This window comes from Triturus cristatus, chromosome 2_2 (assembly GCF_964204655.1).
Source record: "Triturus cristatus chromosome 2_2, aTriCri1.1, whole genome shotgun sequence".
In the NCBI taxonomy this organism is placed as follows: domain Eukaryota; kingdom Metazoa; phylum Chordata; class Amphibia; order Caudata; family Salamandridae; genus Triturus; species Triturus cristatus.
The window spans coordinates 597,892,951-597,916,202 of NC_140582.1; the positions used below are offsets into that span (position 1 = coordinate 597,892,951).

Sequence of the window (23,252 nt, forward strand, 5' to 3'; positions counted from 1 at the left end):
CAATTATGGTCCATTTTATTATCAATGGGGGTTCCACCCTATTTATGCCACCAGTTTAAAATTTTACATGCTGGCACCTTTGCAAGAGTATGCTTCGGTAAACAAGGCCAGTTAACTGGAGCCTTCCCGATTGAGAAAGGTGTTAGGCAGGGCTGCGTCCTTGCTCCAACTCTATTTTCCCTCTTTATCAACGGGCTTATCGAAGACCTCATGGCCAAAAAAGATATAGACTCCCCCAAAATAGGCGCCCGTAAATTCCCCGCCTTAATGTTTGCGGATGACACGCTTCTGCTTTCAAAATCTCCAATGGGGATGCAGCGCGTGTTAGACCAATTCTCCAATTTTTGTTCAAAACGAAACCTGGTGATCAACATAAATAAGACTAAGTACATGGCTTTTAATGCAAAAACTGTTAACTGCCCCCATCCAACGATGGGTGGCAGACCTCTTGAAAGGGTTTCAACATTTGAATATCTGGGTGTGACTTTAAATGACAAAATGGGTTGGGGTCCTCAAGTGGCCAAGTCCAATCCAAGACTAACGCAAGCAGCAGGGGGTATTCTTAAAGTACAGAAGAGTTGTACCCTTAAAATAGTTAGTGCCCCGCTTGAAATTTTTAAAGTGAAAGCCAGGGCCTCCTCTCTCTATGGGGCAGAACTTTGGGGCCATACATCAACAAGTAACCTATCTATAACTGAAAATAACTTTCTTAGACAACTATTGGACCTCCCAAAAAGCACTCCTCTACTCCCATTAAGACTTGATCTTAATGTCTGTCCAATTGCAGACGCTATTGCCATCCGACCGTTACTTTATTGGAAGCGTCTCTGGAGTACACCGGAGTTGGTGAGCTACAAGGAAGAACTTAAAATTGTCATGGCTTCTATTGGTTCTGGAAGGATTCCCTGGCTAGCCTTTGTAAAACAGTCACTTATATCGAATGGCTTTGAGGAACTCTGGTCTAATCCTGAAGTTTCCTGCACAGCTATTCCAAAGAAGATTGTGACTAGTGCGGTCAGGGAAAACAACCGAAGTAATCTTTTTCGCTCAGTAAAATCCTCAAGCTTAACCAACATTTTTCTGGATGTAAAATCCTTCTATAGCTTTGAGTCTGCGATTGATTTAATCCAACCAACACTAGCTAAGAAACTTTATCTACAGTTTAGATACGGCACATTGCCATTCTTTTACATTTCTGATAGGTGGAAGGGGGGAGCTGTACGCCCTGCCCTGGCTGCACTACTGAGGATGAAACCCCGGTTCACGTCATCCTATTTTGTCCAGCTTATGCCTATATTAGGAAGCCATGGATAATACAGTTGTGCAAGAACCTGGGCATAAAACATTATTTGGCCTTTTTTAGGATATTAAAAACAGACACCAATCCATTAATTGTCTGCACAGTAGCCAAATTCTTATACTCAATGTGGATTGCTCGAAGGAATCTGATCAATAATGCTATTTTAATTTAAGACTAGCCAAAGTGAATTTAAGAGAGCAAGAAATATTTTATTCTTTTTAGGATAGTATTGCTATGACAACTTTTAAATCTATGGAATTATTTATATTTTTAAAGGATCAAATGTTTTAAAAATCATGTAATGTTGTGTAACTGCATCCATGAAATGGACTGTCTGTTTTGTCGTTTTGTTTATTTTCTGTTATGTGCTTTTATGGTAAATTCAACCGCAATAAAGCTATTTGAATTGAATTAAAGAAGTGCAGGGCCTGTTCTCCACTTTTATTTGGGCAAATTAGGTTTCCAGGCTTGCAATGGATGCACTTTTTAGACCGGTGGCAGAAGGGGGACTAGCTCTCCCTGACCTGAAAGAATACTACTTTGCGAATTTTGCACATACCATATACAGCACAATGAAGGTCTTAAATATTAATAGATCTTATAATTTTTCTTTAGATCTAATCCACAAAAATATCTAATCAAAGATTTTATGTGTTTAATAAAAACTCCCCAAAAAGTCAGATACAAGACTCTACAACGGAGTATTAAGCGAAAAAAACACTTTTTTGGTCATTATATGAACCCCAATATGAATGGATGAACTCTCCTCTCTCACATACAAACTGGTCAGGACCCATTGCTAGATCCTGCTGTTATAGCTAATTGGAGAAGTCAGGGCTTTTGCAAATTAGGGGACTTTCTAATTGAGGACTGGAAAACGTGGACTGAAATAGAGCCGTGCATTAAACATAGTAAAATAATTTTACAATGGTCCTATGTCAGGGTGAGACACTTTTTGCAGGAACTTAACCTTATACATATCAATGAGGCTAGTGAGCTAGCAGGGCAACTATTAGATCCTAAACACCGTATATCGATTAGCGGCTGGGCCACCCTCCTTCGAGCTCGAGCGGCAGGTAAATTATATCAGAAAGCACAGAGAAAATGGGAAACCCAGGAAGGGCTGCAGGTCTCTACAATAGCATGGAGTCAGATAAATAGGTTCAACAGCTCTTTGTGGAAAGCGGCCATCTAAAACAAATGCAATATTACCTTAAGTGGCTGCTTTATCGAACGCCAGATTTTCTGCATAAAATAAACCCTCAGACCTCTGCAAATGCAAAACGCTTTCGCTGCAATATGAAGGAAGGAGGGAAGTGGACACCTATCATCTGTGAGTGTCCGAAGCGAAATGGATTTTGAAGAATGCTTTATCAGTACTACTTTAATATATATAGATATGGTGTTTAAATGTCTTTATTTGCATTTTTTAACATTAGTATTGCCGAATTCACATGTTACATGGGAGAAAATGTATGATGAGATCAGATTCATGGCATCTGTACATATTAAACAAAGTGTCAAGACATGACAGCTTGAGCACATCAGCCATGATAGGCATGCGCTTAGATTTACAGTGCATTAGTAACAATAACTATATGGCTAAATTACCCAGCGATGATGGTAGTAAGTACCATATATATATATATATATATATTCACTGAAAAAACCATAGGTTTCACACATGTTATAGTTAGCGGAAATTTTACTGATAAAAAACCAATGAAATTGCCCCGTTATAGTTAGTGCTGGCAACTATAACTCACGCGACCGCAATCCTCTGCTGATGCTAATACTGTATTTAGACACTTATTTGCCCATGTCTTCTTCCATACATTTTTAGCTATACATATATTACAAATATTTTTTTTTCATAAAGACACATATGTCATCAGCAGAAGATTGCGGTCGCGTGAGTTATAGTTGCCAGCACTAACTATAACGGGGCAATTTCATTGGTTTTTTATCAGTAAAATTTCCGCTAACTATAACATGTGTGAAACCTATGGTTTTTTCAGTGAATTTGCAAGGTTTTTTAAATGCTAATTCCTAACTATAACGTGTGTGAAACCTATGGTTTTTTCAGTGAATTTGTACGGTTTTTTAAATGCTAAGTGACTTTACGCCATTCGTGGCGTGCGCGCCCACTTAACGCAGTTCGTTCAGTGCGCGCACGGTGCGCTTCACGCACCGTGCGCGCACAGTGAGCACGCGGTGCGCTTCGCGCACCGCGCACCCACTTTACGCAGTTAGTGCCGTGCCCACGTTACGCTAGATGGGCCATGTACGCACGATGCGCTTCGCGCACCGTGCGCACATGGAGGACATATTATGCGCTTCCTTGTGATAGGTAATCTGTTGAAATTTTTTGGGAAATTTCTGTGCTCTGATAACCCATGCACAAATGGTGGCCTTCGGCCACCGTTTGCACAAGGGGTGGAGAAAGTGTGGATAGTGTTTTTTTTATTTTTATTTTTTTACCGTACGCTTACGGTAAGCGTACGGTAAGCGTACCCCGCGAAATTGCCGAAAAAAAAATAATGCAGTTTTTGCTCTTGGGGGATGTTTGGGGACTCCCTCAACATGACTATGTGAGAGGGAGTTGTCAAAACATCCCCGTAACATGTTTTTGGCCATCATGTTTGATACATAACACTCAGTGCGGTAGACAAAATGGCGGACGCCGCTTCCTGGTTTCTGCCGATTCGAATGTTTACTAAGATCTAAGAGCCAATCAGAATCGCGCTCGCGCACGCCACCGTACGCTTACCGTAAGCGTACGGTAAGCGTACCGTAAGCGGGCTCAGATATATATATTGATTTAAAGGCTATTTTCTCAGAATCTACTGAACAGATTTACACCAAACCTACAAAAGGCACTTCCTTGACCTAGGGACTACCTCTCTGCCAAATTTCTAGTAATTCTGTTCAGCCGTTCGGGCTGTAGCTCGTTCTAAAGGTCCTATGGAAAAATGCATGGGAAAAACGCGTTTTGGGACCCCCCTTTTATCTCAGCCCCCGCTTGACGAATCCCCCCGAGACTTTCAGGGTAGGAGCGGAGCGTAGCGCCCCACCTATTTTGAGAAATTCGCGAGGATTCGTCGACCGGCGCCAAAGTTATTCAAAATAGAATGTTGAGGTTTTCCTATGGAAACGTGGTCCTAACTATAACTACCTACTGGCGACCGCCAGTAGGTAATATATATATATATATATATATATATATATATTCACTGAAAAAACCATAGGTTTCACACATGTTATAGTTAGCTGTACATTTCACTCGTAAAAAACCAATGAAATTCCCCCGTTATAGTTAGTGCAGGCAACTATAACTCACGCGACCGCAATCCTCTGCTGATGCTAATACTGTATTTAGACACTTATTTGCCCATGTCTTCTTCCATTAAATTTTAGCTATACATATATTACAAATATTTTTTTTTCATAAAGACACATATGTCATCAGCAGAAGATTGCGGTCGCGTGAGTTATAGTTGCCTGCACTAACTATAACGGGGGAATTTCATTGGTTTTTTACGAGTGAAATGTACAGCTAACTATAACATGTGTGAAACCTATGGTTTTTTTCAGTGAATTTGCAAGGTTTTTTAAATGCTAATTCCTAACTATAACGTGTGTGAAACCTATGGTTTTTTCAGTGAATTTGTACGTTTTTTTAAATGCTAAGTTACTTTACGCCATTCGTGGCGTGCGCGCCCAGTTAACGCAGTTCGTTCCGTGCGCGCACAGTGAGCACGCGGTGCGCTTCGCGCACCGCGCGCCCACTTTACGCAGTTAGTGCCGTGCACGCACAGTGGTCACGCGGTGCGCTGCGCGCACCGCGTGCCCACGTTATGCGGGATGGGCCATGTACGCACGATGCGCTTCGCGCACCGTGCGCACATGGGGGACATATTATGCGCATCGTTGTGAAATGTATTCTTTATTATTTTCATATGTTTGATATGCCTTGCACACGGGGTGGGGAGAGTGTGGATAATTTTTTTTTTTAAATAATTTTTTACCGTACGCGTAATCGGCGATTTTTCTAAAAAAAGCCTTGGGGGTTGTTTGGGGACCCGTATATCAATGCTGGGTGGTTATGATCTCAATATACTGCCCCTTTAGACATTTTTTGGCTTCATTTTTGCTGCCCCACTCAGAGTGCGAGAGAGAAAATGGCGGCCGCCGCTTCCTGGTTTCGGCCGATTCGAATGTTTACTAAGATCTAAGAGCCAATCAGAATCGCGCTCGCGCACGTCACCGTACGCGTACGGTAAGCGCACCGTAAGCGCACCGTAAGCTGGCTCAGATATATATATTGATTTAAAGGCTATTTTCTCAGAATCTACTGAACAGATTTACACCAAACCTACAAAAGGCACTTCCTTGACCTGAGGACTACCTCTCTGCCAAATTTCATTTAATTCTGTTCAGCCGTTCGGGCTGTAGCTCTGTCTAAAGGTCCTATGGAAAAATGCATGGGAAAAATGCGTTTTGGGACCCCCCTTTTATCTCAGCCCCCGCTTGACGAATCCCCCCGAGACTTTCAGGGTAGGAGCGGAGCTCAACGCCCCACCTATTTTGAAAATTTTGCGAGGATTCGTTGACCGGCGCCAAAGTTATTCAAAATAGAATGTTGCGGATTTCCTATGGTAAGAGGGTCCTAACTATAACTATCTACTGGCGACCGCCAGTAGATAATATATATATATATATATATATATATATATATATATATATATATATATATATATATATAAAATATATATATGCATACAAAAACAGACCAAAAGCGAAGATGCACATAGAAACAAGCAGGCCCCACTGTTTCCAAAGGAGCCTTTATTCGGTTAGCAGAGACACGCATTGCCGGGCATATCCCTAGCCCAACACATTTCGGGGATCCTTCCCCTTGTTCACGGGCTGCTTGGAAGATTGGCAGTAGTGAAACCAAAAGTCACCTCATTGGCCGCTTTTATCGTCCTCCGATGACTCATCCCAATGGCCTCCTGGGACTTGTGGTTCACATTAACATATTCTCCTCCGATGGTTTACTCCCTTCCAAATTTGTCCATATTTTCAAGCCCCAATGGGCCACCAGTTATGCTGTCTGTACATTAGTGCCCAGCCTGCTTCTCTGTATACGAACGCAGTGTATCTGTATTCACAGTCCACGCTCATGATGGTGGCGGTGCTATCCTCCTGACCTTGGACAGGCCGGAGTGAATTCATAAAAAAAACAGTCCAAAAGCGAAGATGCACACAGAAACAAGCAGGCCCCACTGTTTCCAAAGGAGCCTTTATTCGGTTAGCACAGACACGCATTGCCGGGCATTTCCCTAGCCCAACGCGTTTCGGGGATCCTTCCCCTTGTTCACAGGCTGCTTGGAAGATCGGCAGTAACAAAACCACAAGTCACCTCATTGGCTGCTTTTATCGTCCTCCGATGGCTCATCCCAATGGCCTCCTGGGACTTGTGGTTCACATTAACATATTCTCCTCCGATGGTTTACTGCCTCCCAAATTTGTCCATATTTTCAAGCCTCAATGGCCCCCCTGTGATGCCGTCTGTAAATTAGTGCCCAACCTGCTTCTCTGTATATGAACGCAGTGTATCTGCATTCACAGTCCATGCTCATGATAGTGGCGGTGCTATCCTCCCGACCTTGGACAGGCCGGAGTGAATTCATACAAAAACAGTTTAAAAGCGAAGATGCACACAGAATCATGTCACACACATTTGCGTCACACACCTTGGACCTTGGACAGGCCGGAGTGAATTCATACAAAAACAGTTTAAAAGCGAAGATGCACACAGAATCATGTCACACACATTTACGTCACATACATTTACATATTTACGTCTGTAAATTAGTGCCCAACCTGCTTCTCTGTATACGAACGCAGTGTATCTGTATTCACAGTCCATGCTCATGATGGTGGCGGTGCTATCCTCCCGACTTTGGACAGGCCGGAGTGAATTCATACAAAAATAGTTTAAAAGCGAAGATGCACACAGAATCATGTTAGGTGCACAATTGGTATGCGACGGGTGCGCGGTTCATGGCCCAGCGTAACGTCATATACGTATGGGATCGTGTCATGTGCGCGTTTCATATGTGACGTGTGCACAGTGCCGGGACCCACGTGATGTCATACACGTGCCGGGTCGCACCAGGTGTGCGACTCCCATAAAAAAAAATTATGTTTTAAAACTATATGTATATAACTTTAATGTACATACCAGAACAAGAGATTACCTAAACTTTTTATAAAAATTATATATTTGTACATGTAATAAACTTATATTATTGTTAAATAGATTTTTGTGGCGTCGCGCTGGCTGCTTGCTGGTTGCACCCTGGGTGCGCGACTCCCACGTGACTTTGAAAGAAACTTTCATTGGTTGACAAGGTTTTCCATTCTAGTACTTGGAGGACCCCACCCTCTTTAGTCATTCACTCAGATGCATCAGAGGAGAGATACCTGCTATGTTTTTAGGAGCAATACTGAGAATTTTTTTGGTGTTTACTTCAAACACTTCTCAAATGGCTTCTTCTACTCTACCAATAGAACTTCAATCTGATGATGAAGATTTGGGATCACTTAAAAAAAAAAAGACCAGAGTCTATTGTATGGAAATTCTTTACGATTACGGAGGGAGAAAGAAAAGTAAATGCAAGGAAGGTCAGCTGCATTCTCAGTCCCAGAGTTCTATCCAGAGGCAGTGAGAAGAAGTACTCCTGTGTAACGTCCAGTATGTATAAGCATCTACAGACTATACATCCAAGACAACTTGCACAAGACCAATTGCGACGTGCTAAAGAGGCCACACCACAAACTGACCAGGGAGCTGGTCCCAGCACTTCTGGAGGCTCAATCTCTTCATCTCGTTGTCCAGATATTCGCACAGAGTTTGCGATCCTGAAACAACATTGGATAAAATGCAATGCCATTTTATGCTGTGGGGAGCAATCAGTTGACGCTGTATGCTCAGCAGCCAGAAATCATTGCTGCTAAAAAAGATTTTTCAGTTGGAATGACACATTGATTCCAAAAGTTTAAAGTTTTGTCTGTTTGTTTTTGAAAAAGCTTCAAAAAAATCTCAAAATTGTTAAAAAAACACACAAAAAATTATTAACAAAAAAAAAACAATTCTGTTCCAAACTACCTTATTTGGTTAAAAAAGAGAAATAACTGCATACTAAGATCTGGGTGATTGCTAGAGTACATGTGTAGAGCATGATTGATTCTAAGAGTGCATGGGTAGTGAGAGGGAGATGGCTGGGCTGCATGAGTAATGTACAGGTAATTGTACGTCTTCATATGTTAGTGCCTGTGTTATTATAGGAGTACATGGGTACTGACTGGATGATTAGAGTACTGCAATGTGAGTGCATGGTGAATTTATAAGTGCTTGGGTTTTGGCAGAGTGATTGAATAAGTACATGATACTGTGTGGGTAATTGAAGGAGTGCATACGTAGTAACAGGGAGATTAGTAAACTATATAGGTAGCAGTCAAAGGAATGTAGAAGTGCATGAATAAGTGCCTGGATAATTGCATGAGTACATGGGTAGTGACTGGATAATTAGAGTACTGCAATGTGAGTGCATGGTGAATTTATAAGTCTTTGGGTATTGGTGCAGTGATTAGATAAGGAAATAGTACTGGCTGCATGATTGGGGGAGTGCACAGGGAGTGACAGTGTGATTACTGGACTGCATGGGTACTACCTGGTTAATTGAAGGAGTGAATCAGTACTGTGGAGGTGGTTAGAGAACTGCATGAATGGTGCACATCTGATTGTAGCACTACATGTGTTAGTGGCAGGGTCATTGCATGAGTATATCCATACTGACTGGATACTTAGAGTGTTGCAAGGAGAGTGCATGGTGAATTTATAAGTGCTTGTGTTTGGATAAGGACATGGGACTGGCTTAGTGATTGGAAGAGTGCATACATAGTAACAGGGAGATTAATAAACTGTATAGGTAGCACTCAATGAACTGCAGCAGTGCATGTGTTTGTGACTGGGTCATTGCATGACTACATGGGTAGTGACTGTATGATTAGAGTACTGCAAGGAGAGTGCATGAGTGAATTTTTAAGTGCTTTGGTATTGACAGAGGGATTGGATTAATACATAGTACTGGCTGGCTGATTGGAGGAGTGCACAGAGACTGACAGGGTGATTGCAGAACTACATGGATAGTACCTAGGGATTTTAAGATGTAAATGAGTAGTGACTAGGTTCTTAGAGGACTATATGGATAGTGCACAGCTGAATATAGTAGTTCATGGATAGTGTTTGGGTTACTTAATCTTACCTTTACAATACCAGATATCAAAGTATTTGAAAGAATGTCTGCAGTTGTTTTTTATAATTTAAATTTTAAAAACTTTCAAACTTTAGACCTAGGCTCTTTAAAAGAGAAGAAAAAATACACTTATAACATATAATATTATAATTTTAAGAACTCAACATAAGTTTACCATTATATAACATATTTAGTTTCCCTTTTTTGCTGTTCTCAGAATCTATTGAATTTCACCATACACAGTGATTTCAATGTTACTCATCATATAACAGTGGGTAAAAAAATACAATCAATAAGATTGTTAAAAAAAAAACAAATCTGTGTCCAAAATATTTACAACAAAGTCAACTATCTCTTCACATTTCCTAAAATAAACATCCTCAATAACATTGCATATAATACAAATATCAAAAATATAATATGCTCCTTTCTAAGAGAATTTTGTAACTGCAATATGAAAGAGCAGAAACAATGATTGAATCAGCAATTCTTCATAACTTCCTTATAGTCTAAATGATGTTCTTTAAAACATTTGCAGTGAGAATATCCAAAATAAACTTCTTAATTCATATCAATATCTTCCCTCTAGGCCGAATGATATTCCTGAAATCCTTTATATTGAAATTATCCAAAATAATCTCATTAACGCATATTAACATATTCCCAATAGGCCGAATTATGTTCTCAGAACTTTGGCATTAAAAATATTAGGTATGAATTTGGTAATTCGTTAGGCAAACGATATTTAAAAACCAAATGGACATCATTACAATATGTCCATCCTTCATTGCACTTTAAATAGACAGCGTAGGGTCCAAATGTTGAAGAAGGTCCATCGTGGAAAGAAATTGCTACTGCTGTGAAAGTTCTTCCTGATATTGATAGTTGACTTGCTACAACAGTTTTAATTTAAGTTTCCAATTTTCTTCCATCTGCTCTACAACGTTGTATCATTAAAATTATATATTGTCCAAATCTTTGTATAAATAATGTTGATAACATTTCTGATTTGCATTGGCTACACTCCATATTTTGATTAGCTGATTTGACTAATTTGTTAAAAGGCACTGTTTTACAATCTCGTATTGTCAAATATATGAATCTTTCAGTGTCTATCTTAGTGGTAGAAGTAAATGTACAATTTTCGCATTCATGTTTCCATGTATAACAAAGTCCAAACAGATTTTCAATCTGTACTCCTTCATCTTCCAATACTGCAAGCATATACATAAGAGATTCCTGAGCATCTTGTTGCACTTTCTGTGTAAATTGTGAAGAACCAGAACATATATCCAGAAGATTCTAAATACCGGAAACACTTTGGATTTTAGTTTTATCAGTTCTCAATTTTTCAAAAATAGAATGCAACAAGGAACGAAATGTTTTTTCTTGATTCTCCATAATTTGCTGTTGGAGATTTAATAGAAAAAATACGACATTCACCACTACATTAGCATAGCACTTGATACCTGAACTATTTTCTAACTGATATCCAACAATCTCTTCAACACTGTCCCTTTTCTTTTTGTTTGGAATCTCAACATTGTCTTTATTTTTTTTCTTCTTTCCAACTTCACTACAGAGATTCTCATATCTTCGTTTTTGATCTACTACAAGCTTTTCATAAATAGGATATTCACCAAAATTGGGAGCATACAGTCTTCTTAACCGATTATATTCTCTTACACAATTTGCATCTTTACTAATCTTTCTCTCATCAAAATCAATCAACTACAATCCAGATAAAGTTCTGACTAGGGACAATCTAACATATGCCATTCCCTCTTTAAAAACGGTGTTTCAAATGTTTACCAAAGCGCTGTCTACACTTAAACCTTGAGATTTATGAATGGTCACCGCATATGCTAAAGAAAGAGGAAACTGTTTTCTAAGAACATACAAATCTTTAACAAGCAAAAAACAAACAGAACAATGAGCAATCTGTTTTACTTCTTCAATCTGATCAAATCTGATCTTCAAAAATTCAATTCCATCTCTATTTTGATAATTAACAAACTCAACAACTTTTCCCATTGCTCCATTTACTAAACCTTTTTCCACATCCAAATGATGTGTAAAATTACCCGACAGTTTTCACATACATATAAATTCTTTTCTAAACCAGCAGTTTTAGATGTAGATTTTTCGAATGAATCCAATTTTGTTTTTAATTTTTCTGTAGAAATAATAATAATACCTTTGTGCTCCATTTTATCAATGGCTTCCATTTTTATTATTTGTTGTTTTTCCAGCTTTAAAAGTTCTTAATTGAATGTAGAACACTCTCGCAATGTTGGCATTAGGCAGATTACAGATTTATTTCCTCTGATTTTTTGGTATTTTATTTCCGGAGCAACATCTTCATTTGGAAATGTCAAGAATTCCTGTCATACAAGGGAAACACGCCCTTATGTAAACAGGAGAGCTGTTACATAACTCAAGGGAAACACGCCCTTATGTAAACAGGAGAGCTGTTACATAACTCAAGAGAAACAAGCCCTTATGTAAACAGGAGAGCTGTTACATAACGCAAGGGAAACACGCCCTTATGTAAACAGGAGAGCTGTTACATAACTCAAGGAAAACACGCCCTATAAAGGGAGGAACCGGGAGGTACAAGGCTGTCGGATATTGTGTTTACACCGACGTACCTGCTTCGTGAAGAGCAGTGTTCCGGAGTGGTGCTCCAGTAAGGCAAGAACGGAGGTAGGTCGAGTCGTTACTCCCTGGGCCGTGTCTTGCCCCATCGTCACCTGTGAAGGACCCGGAAGCTCTACCGGTCAACCATTGAGCTTCGCTTTTTGACTCGGCTGAGTCCAAGCGCAGTGGCGCTTTTGCTGGTTGGAGTCGTAACTCCCAGCCCGACCAGAGACACAGGGACTGCCAGCTGTAACGCACACCAGGAGGTGGTTGCCGCGTTACAGACTCGGAAGTCCACAGGATCGATCGAGCGGCTGCTCTCGGTTCAGTCTTCTTGCTTGTGATTGGGGTATCGGTGACGCATCACCAGGAGGTGACTCCGCGTCCCGGTGCAGTCTGAGGAAGAGGTTGAGCGGCTGCTCCCTTCAGGTAGAGACCCCGGCTGGGTGTTTCCCTGACTCCTCGATTCTCCCCAACACTCTTCGTGCCCCTCACAGCCTACCGATTGGCATTGTCGGCCATTTCATTTCTGCCCTCTGTTGGCATACGCCGGGATCGGCGTATATGCAGAGGACGGTTAGGACCATCCGTGCTGTGGGCTGGTAACGTACTTAGCCTGGAGGATTCCAGTGACTATAACTTTTGTTTGTTCTTTGTATTTTATTTGCCTTCATTAAAAGAACTAACCCTTCACAAGTGGTTGCGTCCTCATTGTCGTGTCTGTTAAACGATCCTGAGACGTTCAGGGCGTTACAAAATATCCGACCTTAATAACACTAACTGTCTCCCGGTCGATAACAGACATGGCAACACTTGATGATGTGCTGGCTGCTTTAGCGGCCATGCAAGTTGAAGTGGCTGCCTCTAGGCAAGAAACAGCCGATGTAAAAGCCAGACTGGATGCTATCCAATTGGACCCGCTCACGCCCAGCACCTCCCTCACGAACCAGACCCCTGCGGTAGTAGTGGAAATGCCGGTAGCCATCCCCTTGGCAACACCAGAGAGGTACAGTGGGGATCCTAACACAGTGCAGGTATTCCTCACACAAGTGGCGCTACATTTATCGTGCAAACCAAAGGCGTTCCCCACGAGTCAGGCTCGTGTGGCTTTCCTTATATCCTATTTGGCTGGAAACGCGGCACAATGGGCCGTACCTCTGGTGAGCAGGGACGACCCCCTCTTATGTGATTGGGGTGCTTTTCGCGAGGAATTCCTGAAGGTATTCGACAGAAGGGCTGACTCGTACACGGCGGACCGTGAAATGCTTGAGTTGAGACAGGGATCCAACGACCTGGTGCAGTATCTCAACGCGTTCCGAAGGCTGGTTGCGGAAACCAAGTGGCCTGTTGCTAAACAGACGGCGCTCTTCCATCAGGGGCTGTGCGATGAGCTCAAGGACGCCGTGGCTCATATTGACCCTCAACCCAAGACATGTGAGGGCCTTATCAACCTGGTATTACGGCTGGAACATAGGCTAAGTGAAAGAAAGGGGGATCATGGGAGAAAAGGAAAATCCCTTCCATCCTATGTGACGGTGGGAAGTCCTGAAACTTCCACCGCATCCAAGGGAGAACCCATGGACATCAGCGCAATACGAGCGAGCCTCACAGCCACGGAGAAAGAGTCACGCCGTAAACAAGGATTGTGCCTATATTGTGGCAAAAAAGGCCACTACGTACGTGAATGCCCTGCCAAACCGAAGACGTCACGTTATCGGGCCAACCGGTCGGTAACAGCCGTGGTGGACATACCGGCGGAAAACTAGAGGACTCCAAGACCAGAGAAGGGGCATCTCGGAGTCACTCATCCATCCCTTCACTTTCCAACTCGGTCACTAAGGGACAACGACACCTGTTTATCACGGTGCACGTGGGAGTGCATGACCAGTGGATACCCGTTGTGGCCATGGTGGATTCAGGGGCCACTGGCATGTTTATGGACCACAACGAGGCATGCAGACTAGGGCTAGTGCTTCTTCCCAAAGCAGTACCCGAAGACGTCTATGCGGTAGACGGAAGGCGATTGGTGACGGGGCCCATCGGACAGCACACGGGGGTCCTTCCGATGAGATATGGGAGGAACCATTTGGAACAAATCGATTTTAACATCATCCGAGCGCCCCAATATGGCGTCATATTGGGATTGCCGTGGCTACAGAAACACAACCCCTTTGTGGATTGGCCAACACATCGCATCGAAATGACGTCACCGTATTGCATCCTGCATTGTGGAATAAGAACGGAATCCCTTGACGCAGATGAGAGCGGGAGTCAGATGGTGGCTACAGCGGCAGAAAAAGATGTGGCTCTCCCCCAGGCTTATCACAGTTTTGAGGATGTATTTGATGAGGTGAAGGCGGAAGTGCTACCACCACATAGACAGTTTGACTGCCAGATCGACCTGGTGCCAGGGGCCAGCGTTCCCAGCGGCAGGCTGTATGCCCTGACGGAGCCTGAAAACGTGCATCTCCGGGGGTACCTGGATAAACTCCTCAAGCTAGGATTCATCCGCCCGTCCAAGTCTCCGGCCGCCTCGCCACTCTTCTTCATCCCGAAGGCTAATGGGGAGCTGAGAGCCTGTGTGGACTTTAGGGCATTGAATGCGATAACCATAAAAAATCGGTACCCCTTGCCTCTCATCAGTGTACTTCTGGAACAGGTCAAGAAAGCTCGTATCTACACCAAGTTGGATTTGAAAGGGGCATACCATCTGGTGCGCATGAGGGACGGAGACGAGTGGAAGACCGCCTTTAAGACCAGGTTCGGCCTTTTTGAGTACCTCGTCATGCCGTTCGGTCTGTGCAACGCCCCGGCAGCCTTTCAGTACTTTTTGAATGAGGTATTCAGAGAGGAGTTGGATATCTACGTGGTCGTATATATCGACGACATCCTCATCTATTCGTCCAGTGTGGAGGAGCACGTACACCACGTCAAAGCTGTGCTCCAAAAGCTGAGGGAAAACATGCTGTTTTGTAAACTCAGCAAGTGTGACTTCCACGTCACATCCGTGGAATTCCTCGGAGTGATGCTGAGTCCAGAGGGACAGGAGATGGCAGAACGAAAGATCAAGGCGGTGAAAGAATGGCCGGTGCCCCAAAGCGTGAAGGACGTCCAAAGTTTCATTGGCTTCGCCAACTTTTACAGGCGGTTTATAGATGGATTTTCAGGAGTGGTGGCCCCAATCACACAGCTACTGAGGAAGTCCAAGGAGTTTGTCTGGTCCCCTGAAGCGAACAAAGCCTTTGAGGCCCTGAAAAGCGCCTTTGGTAAGGCGCCGGTGTTGGCTCACCCCGATCCGGATCTCCCCTACGTGGTGGAAGCGGACGCGTCGGATGTGGCGCTGGGGGCTATCTTGTCCCAACGCAACCACGACACAGGGGTGCTTCATCCCGTTGCGTACATGTCCCGCAAACTCAACGACGCCGAACGCAACTACCATATTGCGGAGAAGGAGCTTCTCGCAATCAAGGACGCCTTCACCGAATGGAGGCATTGGTTGATGGGGGCAAGACATGTGGTATCGGTGTACACGGACCATCGGAACCTACAGTTCATGACGGCCACTAGACACCTTTCTCCCAGGCAGCTGCGGTGGATGATCTTCTTTGCGGGGTTCAACTTCCGCATCACATATCGGCCGGGGACGGAAAACCGGAAGGCGGACGCCCTGTCCCGTCAATCTGCAGTTAAGGAACCATTGCCTGCAACCGAGCGTTCCATCATTTCCCCGAGGATGGTATTGGGGGTTATCCAACCGGATACTTTCCTGAGGGGAATAAAGATAGGGATCAGGTCATTCGCATGGCGGAGGTGGCTCCTCAGTCACAGAGAATGGCAGCTGAAGGACGGGATACCCCTGAAGGGCAGGTGCCTATTGATACCCACGCCTAGGCTAAGGAAACAAGCATTCATCTGGTGCCATGACTCTCCATGCGCAGGTCATTTGGGCTTTGAAAAAACGGTGGCTAGCATGGGACGGCATTTCTGGTGGCCAACCATGAGAGTGGATGTCAGGAGGTGGGGACAGGAGTGTCCTACGTGTGCTACCATGAAGGCCGACCATGGCCGAACCCAAGGGCTCTTACATCCACTTCCGACCCCGGATAGACCATGGGATAGCATATCACTGGACTTCGTGGTGGGCCTACCGGTAGACCAGGGGATGACGGCAATACTGGTGGTGGTGGATTACTTGACGAAAATGGGGCACTTCATCCCCTGCAAGAGAGTCCCTACGGCCGGGGAATTGGCGTCACTACTCCTAAAGAATGTGGTACGACTGCATGGATTACCTGGGGTGATCGTGTCGGACCGGGGGTCGCAGTTTACTGCGCAATTCTGGAAGACTTGGTGCACTGCGCTGCATGTTAAGACCGCCCTGTCCACCAGCTACCACCCTCAAACGGACGGCCAAACCGAGCGCCTGAACCAAACGCTCAAACAGTATCTGCGATGTTTTGTGGACCAGGGCAGGGAAGAATGGGTCGACTTGCTATGGGTTGCAGAGATAGCCTATAACAACGCCACTCACAGCTCCACACAGTCATCTCCGTTCTATAGCAACTATGGCCAACATCCCAGGTTCTTGCCATTTCTACATCTGTTCAGAGAGGACAGGATTCCCGCCACAGCGGACAGGGTGGCACACATAAAAGACACGTTGATGCGCTCAAGGGCTGTCCTAATAGAGGCCAAGAGAAGATACAAGGCTGCGGCAGATAGGAAGAGAAGGCCCGGGCCACTGTACCGCACTGGAGACTACGTCTGGATATCCACAAGAAACATGAGGTTTCGAAAGAACAGTGTGTTCCATCCCAAGTACATGGGCCCCTATCGAATTACCAAGTGTATGGGTCCCGTGAACGTGAAGGTGTGCTTGCCCCAGTCATTGCGGATACACCCTGTCTTTCATGTATCATTGCTCAAACCAGCACCCTCCAAGCCGTCTGGGACACCTAGGCCGGTATGCGTGGAGTCGGAGGTGGAGTATGAAGTGTCAGGCATACGGGCGTCCAAATGGCGCAGGGGGAAGCTGTGGTACCTGGTTGCGTGGAAAGGCTATGGCCCGGAGGAGCATTCATGGGAACCGGCTGAAGGGGTTCATGCTCCGCGCTTGGTCTCCTTGTTCCATCGGCGTTTTCCTGCCAGCGCTGGACCCGTGGGGAGCCGCTGAGAGGGAGGATGTACTGTCAAGAATTCCTGTCATACAAGGGAAACACACCCTTATGTAAACAGGAGAGCTGTTACATAACTCAAGGGAAACACGCCCTTATGTAAACAGGAGAGCTGTTACATAACTCAAGGGAAACACGCCCTTATGTAAACAGGAGAGCTGTTACATAACTCAAGGGAAACACGCCCTTATGTAAACAGGAGAGCTGTTACATAACTCAAGGAAAACACGCCCTATAAAGGGAGGAACCGGGAGGTACAAGGCTGTCGGATATTGTGTTTACACCGACGTACCTGCTTCGTGAAGAGCAGTGTTCCGGAGTGGTGCTCCAGTAAGGCAAGAACGGAGGTAGGTCGAGTCGTTACTCCCTGGGCCGTGTCTTGCGGCGCCCCATCGTCACCTGTGAAGGACCCGGAAGCTCTACCGGTCAACCATTGAGCTTCGCTTTTTGACTCGGCTGAGTCCAAGCGCAGTGGCGCTTTTGCTGGTTGGAGTCGTAACTCCCAGCCTGACCAGAGACACAGGGACTGCCAGCTGTAACGCACACCAGGAGGTGGTTGCCGCGTTACAGACTCGGAAGTCCACAGGATCGATCGAGCGGCTGCTCTCGGTTCAGTCTTCTTGCTTGTGATTGGGGTATCGGTGACGCATCACCAGGAGGTGACTCCGCGTCCCGGTGCAGTCTGAGGAAGAGGTTGAGCGGCTGCTCCCTTCAGGTAGAGACCCCGGCTGGGTGTTTCCCTGACTCCTCGATTCTCCCCAACACTCTTCGTGCCCCTCACAGCCTACCGATTGGCATTGTCGGCCATTTCATTTCTGCCCTCTGTTGGCATACGCCGGGATCGGCGTATATGCAGAGGACGGTTAGGACCATCCGTGCTGTGGGCTGGTAACGTACTTAGCCTGGAGGATTCCAGTGACTATAACTTTTGTTTGTTCTTTGTATTTTATTTGCCTTCATTAAAAGAACTAACCCTTCACAAGTGGTTGCGTCCTCATTGTCGTGTCTGTTAAACGATCCTGAGACGTTCAGGGCGTTACAGGAAACAAGTATGTAAGCAGAAGACTTTGCAAAGCTTCTTTACCATGCTCTGTCAATACACCAATTCCTATATCTTGAAAAATACTTCCATAGTCTTCATCACTTGCCTGTCACATATTTTTAATATGTTCTTTGTACTCAAAATATGACCAAATGTTGACATTTCCAATACTTCCCAAAGACTTTCTGGTGTCTTCATGTACAAGTGTTTTAAATACTGGTTCCCCCTTTTGCAGGAGTAAGTTGCAGTAGATCGCCAAAAACTATCACATGTTTTCCTCTAAATAAGTCATCGTATTCTGTTTTTAAAATTTACTGCATTCTTAAATGCACAAAGGCAAGCATTAAGTTTGAGACCATGCTCATCTCATCAATATTCAGAAGTGTCATTTTCTTTAGCACTCTTGAAACCTCATAACCAGCTTCTCTAGATAGCTTGTGATATTTCAATTTGTTTTCATGCTCTACAGGTAGCATTAGTAAGCAAAGTAATGTAATTCCTTTAATGTTGTGTGCTACAAACCCAGTTGAAGCAGTTACTACACAAGATAAATGTGAATCAGTGGTTTTCTGTAGATAACTGGTGAAAACTTTAATTAAAAAACGTTTTCCTGTACCAGCTTGACCACTGACACACATTCGGATAGGTTCAAATGATGGGCATCTGCATTCCTTCTTTCATGAAGAAAACCATGGTCGATCTGTTCTCTCACTTGCTGATATATTTCTTTCTGTTCAATATTTAGTTGTTCTTACAAGTTTCCTAAGTCCAGAAATTCTTCTTGAGCTTGATGCATTGGTGTTTCCACTTCACTCATGGTGATTGCTGCTTCGTTTTCAAGAATTGGTTGTCCTAGTCGATCTTGACTCAGTGGGGCAGAACTTTGACTATCTTGAGAACTGTCTCTAGCAATCTCAGCTGCAATAGTAGCATCCTGATCAATTTCTTCATTCAACATTTTGAGATAATTTGCAAAAACTGTGCATTCAATGCTGTCTCTACATGCATTAAAAGAAGCTTCATAGCACTAAAATACTCCAAGTAATTCCAGTTCCGTACGCCAAGGCTTGAAGAGTTGCAGAAAGGCTAAATAGTAAAATTCTCTTTTATCAGGAGTATCACAACTTAGTTTCCTAAGAATAATCAGATTTCCTTTATTAAGTTTCACCAAAAATCCTTCCGAACCAAGCACTGCATATTTTTCTTCATTTATGTTCTCTGTAATATTTCTCTTAAAACTGTAATGTTGCAGCACTTCATAGAGACATATGTCTTCAAGATGAGGACTTCTATTTGGATAGTACGTAACCAACATGTTTGATTTAACAATATCTGTGCTTTCCGGTTCATTTAATGCTGAATATTCAATTTCTTGCATAGATTTAAGTACTCAATTGTGCGTTGCAGCAAGACCAAGACTAACCCAAATGATTTGTCTTGACTTTGAATATAAACTTTCAGAGGACAACTGGTCCGAGCATACATTGGCTCCAATCTCTCGATGGGACAGTATCTTCAAACTAAAGCTGTACAATTTCTTACTAAGACTCTTCTTGTGGGAAATTTCTTCCCACATTTCTTTTAACTGATTTTGTTATGCATGAGGTTACATACCGAGCAACAGCAATGGAATTATCTGCAATATACTGGATATCCATATTAGCATTCCACATCGACAAAAACACTGGATTAGAATCATTAATATACTTTGATTGTTCACTTATTTTTAAATTGTACGTTTTTTTGGGAGATTTTCTAGTGATGGTATGTCTCACTGCTGACATGAAACGGTTTACTCTTCCTTTGGATATTAGTGGACGTGGAAAACTAAAACGACATTTGGTCTAAAACTTTTCCTTCGACTTGTATTTCCTTCAATAGTATTTGCCACATCGATGAGTTTGAAACCGTAACACTTGTTGCCTTAAGGTGTTTTCTTCTCTTGTTTTTGGTATAGCACATGTAACATAATCTTCAATAAAAGATAAAACAGTCTCATCCGAATCAGTTCCACATTTGGGTGCATCCTTGATCCATAAAAGCATATGTATGTGAGGAGCACATCTAGCTTGATACTCCTTTTTCCAAAAGAAATCAATAACTTCTCCAGGAGGAGGATTGTTTTTATTGCAGATAAAAGACATCATAGCTTGAAACCTATGATTAAAATATCTGCATACATTTACAGGATCCAAGGAACACAATTCTCCAGGTGTCTTGAATTCAATGTTTTTAATATTTGGATTTGCATCTCGAAGAAATTCAAGTAAATCATCCCATGCGTATTCAGCACAGCTTAGTGTAACAAACCACGTAGGAGTTCCTAAGTTCCTGAACATGTATTTAAGTTCTCCATGACAACGATACCAATACTCATTAGTACCACGCTGACACGCCATCAAATTAATCAATTGAGATTCTAAATGATTATATCTCTCATGTAATTTGCCCATGAGTTCCTTTGCAGAAACATTTTGAAGATGAACTCCTGTTTTTAATATGTTGTTGACTGCATATGAAAGTCTAGACAAGTCACTTTCAATCAAAAGATGAAATACATATGGGATACATTGTCGAAATCTTGGATCTTCTGAGTACAATCTGGTTGTCCGATATTCTGATGTGGGACTCTGTACTGGTCGTTCATCATATCGTCCACCTTTTCCAGTGGGAAAGAGCTGTGTAAAACAATGAGCTTCCAAACTTTTTTCCCAAACACTCATGGGATTCCCCTTTGCGTTCTTCATTTGGAATAATTCAATAGCATTTCCTATCACTTCTTTGGAATGTAAAGGATGGACACTATAATGTTCATAAATTTCTTCTCTTTCGGACATGTCCACTTTTTCAATTTGGTCATTTGACATTTCGCTATCATCTCCTAAAACTATTTCTTCTTCTTCCACATACAAATTTTTTGTAGTAATCATTGTTTTTTTATGAGATATCATGTTGCCTTTTGCACTTTGCTGACATCTACTAATTCTTGCCATATTTTCCTACTCTTTGTACAAACACCATTAACTAGAATAACTACCGGTTCAGTTTCCTTTTTCTCTACACCAATAGTTTCAATATTTTTCTTTAAATCTGAAGGTAAATAGACAACTCTTCCTTTTTATTCTCTCTGTAAATCTGTGGGAGGCAACTTACCTGTTTTAGGCTCCATACGAACAATAGCCTGAAATGGGTGCACAGATTGAATCAGAATAGACTCATACATGTTTAAATCTATCAGTTCTGGAGGAATAGCTACCAACTCTAGGGTATTATGTACAGCTCTAGCTGGCATTTTGTTGTCCTCTAATTTGTTATAACAATATTTACAAATACGTTGATCACTACCCAAATCAAAGCAATCTTCTACCAACAAATAAGTTGCAAATTCCTTCCACTTATCATTTTTTTCTTTTTCACTTTTTAAATACAGTTCAACATTCCTTGTCTGATTTTTATAGTGAGTTCGTCGACAACAAATACAAACATAATTTGGTCTTTCACAACAAATTACCTTAAAATTCATAATTTCTTCTTCAAACTTCTCAGTACTACTATGTTCCACGTCTTCAATACCTACTTCTATCAATATCTCACTTTGACTACACTCTCGTTCAGGACCAAAGTAACGAAACTCTATTTCATTACAAACTTTTTTTTACATCTGATACTGATCCATGCAAAAGAGCACTGTTTAAGTCACTCAAAATTATTGCTGGACTTTTTGCGTAATACAATCTTCTTACTAACTTCCGCATTTGAGAATCATGTACTGATAACATTCTGAAATGATGAAAAACACTTTGACATACTTTTCTAGAAAGACAAGCCAATTAATGACCTTGCAAACCACTAATATTTCTCACTTTGCAAGGATCTAGTCCTTGCAGCATCTTAATCTTTTGTTTAACATTTTTATTACTATACGCTAATGAGAAATTCCGTAAAATATCAATAGACTACTGTTGTATACTACAAATACTACAAATACTACTGCAATCCCAAGTATACACTTGGACTTTAAAACGACTTCATAAGCACGACCACTGGTATCAACTGCATGCAATAATGTATTGGTTTGAAAATAACTCTCTTCATTAAAAAAAGGCTCTGAACTTGAATTGTGCTTCAATTCACCCCAAAAAAATCACAAAAGTTAGTTCTGTTAATTAGTCTCTTCTTTTTACTTTTGTCCTTCATAAAATGTATTGGCTTATCTAATGATCGAATTCTGTTTAAAACTAATATGAATAATTCCATTTCTAATTCAAAAGCCTTCTCAAAAATAGTTTCAATCTGTTTCTTCTTTTTATAAAATGCTGTTCTTTTTTTATATTTCTTCACATCTTTCAACAAATTAAAGACAACTCTATTGTAAAACACTATTTTCCTAATTTCTTCATATTGATTCTTTCTCCTTTTACCATACATTGTTTTTTGAAAACTTGATTTCCCATTAATTTCTCCTTTTTTCTTCTCATTCTTCTTTGTTGTTGAGATATTCTTTCTACTTTCTACATTGTGCAGATTGCTTCTACTCTTTGAAAGTCTTTTAATAAATTATTTTGTTCTCTTACCACAGGACTTTTTCTTTTTTCCCACATGTTGTAGTTCATCTAATTCTTGCTGTTGTGTTTTCTTCAAATAATAGTCCTTTTTTTGTTGTTTCTTCTCTTGTGTTATTCTAGTCATGGTATTTTTTTTAATGATAATGAAGAATATCTGTTAAAAAAATATATTTAATATTATTAAAATAGATCTATAAAATATAC

At 42.2% G+C, this 23,252-nt stretch overlaps 1 long non-coding RNA gene across 2 annotated transcripts in view; it reads right to left on the reverse strand.

Annotated features, from left to right (window-relative positions):
- The window catches only part of LOC146862564 (uncharacterized), a 342,103-nt gene that overhangs the window by 21,976 nt on the left and 296,875 nt on the right, over positions 1-23,252 (reverse strand). The window contains exon 3 of one of the 2 annotated variants that reach the window (XR_014978483.1): positions 23,058-23,202. The exons of the other annotated variant lie outside the window; for it this stretch is intronic. This is a non-coding gene — a long non-coding RNA (uncharacterized LOC146862564). The remainder of the gene's footprint in view (positions 1-23,057; positions 23,203-23,252) is intronic. 2 annotated transcript variants of the gene reach the window in all.